A 5,225-nucleotide genomic window follows, 5' to 3' on the forward strand; every position below is an offset into this window, starting at 1 on the left:
TTCATACTTACTATATAAATACTTGTTACCTTAAAAAGGCTCACAATTTTATCTATTAACAATATCACTTCTATTCACTTGAAAGTTAAACCAGAAAAAAATAAAACTAGATAATATATATAGTCTAGAGTTTGGAAATGTATTACTGAGTAGCAACTCGAAAATTTTAGAAAAGATGTCTCTAAAATTGTGTATGATTTAGAATAAAAAGTCTTGTATAAATAAGAACATACACAAAAAATAAATTCTACTTTTGTTAAAACGTGACAATCAAATAGTTGACTCTCTCATACAATCCTACCTTAGTGCTTAAAAAGAAAGCAAAGAACACTTTTTTTCCCTTAAGCATTTTTGTCCCAAGAATTTACCAAGGGAAATGGTATTCACATAATTCATTAATTAATTTACTTACTCAAAAACACTGCTATGTAATCTGCTATGCACATCAGCTATGTATATACAATCAAATCAGCTTTACTCCAAGGTTTTAACTGTTATTTAAATTTTGATAACATGAAAAGTGGAAAAATACTTGGGGCAGTATTTTGAGTGGGTGATATGGTAGATCTGAGTTTATTTTATGTGTAATTCAGATGATTAAATTTAAGAGTTGATAGTCTTTAAGCTGCTTTTTAGAGAATGAGATTAACATACTACCTCAAAAATTTCTAAAGATTCTGAGAATTCAGTAAATGGAAATAAAAAGTTACACCATATGATAGTTTACATTCTCTTTAAAACTTAAAATATGGGATCATATGTTACATTTGAAACTGTACTGAATCTATAAGATTATTTAGATTTATTTTGCTATGAAGGAAAATATTCTGTAAATGACTGTTAAAGTTATTTAACTTTATGGCTGTTAAAATTATTTTATTCTTTCTCTTTTTTTTTTTGTCTTTTTAGTCTTTTTAGGGCTGCACGTGTGGCATATGGAGGTTCCCAGGCTAGGGGCCCAATCGGAGATGTAGTTTCCGGCCTACACCACAGCGGCAGCAACACCAGATCCCAGCCGCGTCTGCAACCTACACCACAGCTCAGGGCAACGCCAGATCCTTAACCCACTGAGTGAGGCCAGGGATTGAACCCACAACCTTGTGGTTCCTAGTTGGATTCGTTTCCACTGCGCCACAACGGGAACTCCAAGTTATTTAATTCTTATATAAACATAGATATATGTGTGTGATATAATCACAGTAGCTTTTCAATAATTTAGAGTTTAATAAAGGAGTTTATGGAGTATTTTTCTTGTTCTAATTAAGGAATGCAATTGAGTATATTTAAAAAAATTATTATCTAAGTACATATGTGAAAATATCTATCTAGACATATTTAGATTAGATATGCATTCATTATTTTCATTTTTTGATCCATAATGCACAAATCATATATATATCAATCCTGCATTAAAAAATCAAGGCATTAAGAACTGTTATCAAATTATTTGAGTTAATATTTAAATTCCTGTTGCCAACTATTACAACATTAATTATAATTTTGAATGTTTAAGCTTGTAGTAATGAATTGCAGAATGGATATTTATTACTGAAACAAAAATGACATTTTCTACTGATTTATAAATGAACAAAGCAAACACTGAGAGATAAGTAAACAATATAAATCTCAATTCCTGCTGACTTAGCATTTGTTGTCACCATTTATGCAAATTCTATTGTTATAAAAAACATGCATAAATGAACAAAAGAAAAATAGAACCCTGGTATCCTGGTTTAAAATTTATATATATTTGGTTTAAAATTATTCTGAAATTTGTAACTGCTATTGGATTAAAAAAAGCAGAATTAACAGCATTCTAGGGATATATTTTCTCTTAGTTTATCATCATGAAATTGTTTATATCTTGATAATTTGGTCTAGTTAAATATGCTGCTCTGATGAAAAGTTTTTGAGAAATATATAAATTAATTTCAAAGTTTTATATATAATTTACATACATATGTTTAAAATGAATTTTCGCCAAAGTAAATATGTACAAGGTGAAAAATAAAACTGCATGGAGGATCTTATGGAAAAAAGCTGTGTTCTCATAGCCATAACTTTTCTACCTCTGCTGACTCCTGTGAGGAAAATTATTTGATATCTTTTTTATTTTAGTTCTTCTGGTGATTGCCTGCATTAACTCTTGAAATTATGCTTAGTTGTTCCTTGTTGATATATAAAATGTGAACAGTATATGGTTCTGTCCTGATTTATCTTTACCACCTATTTTCTTCTCATCTGTTATATCTATATTTTGAGTTTTCCATTTACTAAGATAGTAGTTTTAATTAATGTAATGAAATTTCCTTGTCTTATTTCATAAGGAAAGTACGTTAGAAACTCTATTCTTGTTCCACCATTACTGACTTCAAGTCTCATCTTCTCCTGCAGCTACAATCAAGACTTTCTGCTTATCCTTCTATAGATTCTTATATTTGATAACTAACATAGTATGACTATCCAATATTGTTCAAATTGGGTCTAAGTATTTCATTAAGATTACATTTCCTTCTCACCTATACAATGCCTTAAACCTGAGCCACTCTAAGTGAATATTCCTAGCGTTTAGGATTAAAAAGAATCCATTTTTAAAGCTCATTATTTGCTAAAAAAAAAGTTATAGCTCGATTTATAAAATTTCTTTTGAATTATCTTTTTGGTGTCGCTTTTTTTTTTCATCTTTTTGCCTTTTCTAGGGCTGCTCCCATGGCATATGGAGGTTTCCAGGCTAGAGGATGGAATCAGAGCTGTAGCCGCCAGCCCACGCCAGAGCCACAGCAACGCGGGATCTGGCATCTGCAACCTAGACCACAGCTCATGGCAACGCTGGATCCCCAACCCACTGAGCAAAGCCAGGGATCGAACCCAAAACCTCATGATTCCTAGTCAGATTCATTAACCACTGCGCCACGACAGGAACTCCTGGTGTTGCTTGTTTTGATTTGGTTTGTGTTTTCTAGTTTGTATGTCTATGTATATGTGTATTAATTATCATATCCTCAAGTCTCTTAAACTTTCTGTTTTGCCCATGTACTAAATTCTGTCTCATGGAACCCTCCATTCTCCTGGTAAATCATTCCTTATTCATTCCTTTAATGAATGTTATTTAGCACCTATTAGGTGTCAGGTATTTCAGGCATTTGAGTTATATTAGTAGCCAGATATTACTCTGGTTTTCATTTGGGGACTTTTTTTTTTTTAACTGTGTTTATATATTAGAGTTTACGTTTTTTCAAGATTCTATGTCTTTGAACTTCTTGATTTTTGTTTCAATTTGTTGGAGAAAATCCAGAAGTAATGATGGGTGTACCAGAGATAACACTTTGAGTCCATTGATATATGAATGTGGCTTTATTCTGACCTCACAAATTGATTTGTATCCATGTCTTCTAGACATTAAATATTCCTTCAGAACCACCAAGACATTTATCTATTGTCTTCTTGCATCATTTTTTCTGATGATTAGTCTGATAGTAGTTTATAGTGGGCTTATGTTCTCCCATTTAGAAGGATTTAGGATCATTTATTTAAATACAGATTTAAGAAATTTTGTGAAATTAAAGATTTTATTCCTTTTCTGCTTTTGAAACTGTTGTTTAGTATTTCTACTAATTGTCAATTTCTAGAATTATCCATTTCTAGTAACTATCAATTATTCCCTTCCATTTTATTTCCTGCTGTCTCATTCTGGGACTTTTATCATATTTTTAATTCCAAGTGTTTACACTTATTTTCTGATATTTACTTCTTTTTATGAAGATAATAATATTTTATGTATGCTTTATATTGTCAAAAATCCTGCAAATAATATTCAGAGTTTAAAATGTTTTCTTGAGTCTCATTAATTAACTGTTTCCCCAGAGGTCAGTATTTTTATTTGACTTTGATCTTTCTATTCCATGCTAGTGGTTCTCTCAATATATCAGCTTATTAATGCTCTGTTTATACTAAGACAGTAGGCTTGAGCAGTTGCCATGGGCATCTTTTATTGTTATGCAAGTAAATATCTTTTTCCAGACAATCCTAGAATTAGTGAAGATCCCCTATGGAAGAAATTGATGAGGTCTCTTGGAGTAAGATGAAGATTTAATTAGGAAAAGAGAAGTTTAAAGACTACTAGCTAGAATAGACATGAGTAAGAAACAGAATGATGTTATGTAGGGAACAGACAGTACATTCATGTTTACTGGATAAAAACAGAGGTAGCATAGGTTTTGAGGTTGGCATTATGGACAGGGCCAAGTTGTGGGGCCTTTAACTTCTTTGAGCAGATTGGAAAGAGATAGTACAGGTAGATAGCCCTATAACCTTCCAGATTGAAATGAAGTTGGAGCTGAACTACATAAGAATTAGTGAGGAAAAATTACTTATCTAAACAATTATATTATGTGACAGAAATTAAAAAAGAAAAAAATGTATAAACATGAAGAAAAGTGGATCAATATTGACTTTAGGTGTGTAGCTTGCATACTTGAATAGATGGTTTTGCCATTGGAGATTGTAGTCCATTCACAAAAAAAACTGATTGATGATAAAAGATCACTGATTCAGATCTGAACATTTTGAATACGAGGGGACACTGAGGAATTCAGGTGGGATATATATAACAAATAGTTAATTTTAGAAATCTGAAGTTTACTAAACATAACTAAGGCTTAAACCACAGAATGGGGAGTCAATCCCACATAGATGGTAATCAAAATCATGATAATATCTGATAAAATATAGAAGGAACCAAAAGTTTTGAAATAATCTGAAGGAGAAATCCTAAAAAGAAAACCAAAATATTGAAAAGGTAAAGAAAGGTATAAGAAAACTGAAATACAGCTATTAGAAAGTTAGCAGTCCTCAAATAAGGCATGAATAAGGCAACTGAGGGAGAAATGGTTTCAGATGGAGGGTGTGGTGAACATTTCCTGACAGAAGGGTTTTGTACAAGTGATGTCTTCTTTTTGGAATATTTGTTTACCTATTCTACTCAGGCTATCTCTTGATTATCCTTCAAGTCAATGCTTAAGAAAAACCTCAGAGAGACTGTCTAAGACTACTCAGTCTCAAGTAAGTCCCCACTACTATGTTTTTCTTAATAACTGGTTTTATTTAGTAAGTTTTCCTATCACAATGATTCCCATACACATATATTTACTTATTTTTTGTTCATTCTTGTTTATTTGTTCACTATTTCCCCCTCTATATTAAAGAGCCTTGGAGAAAGGAGGATT

Source organism: Phacochoerus africanus, chromosome 1 (genome assembly GCF_016906955.1).
Source record: "Phacochoerus africanus isolate WHEZ1 chromosome 1, ROS_Pafr_v1, whole genome shotgun sequence".
Classification (NCBI taxonomy): domain Eukaryota; kingdom Metazoa; phylum Chordata; class Mammalia; order Artiodactyla; family Suidae; genus Phacochoerus; species Phacochoerus africanus.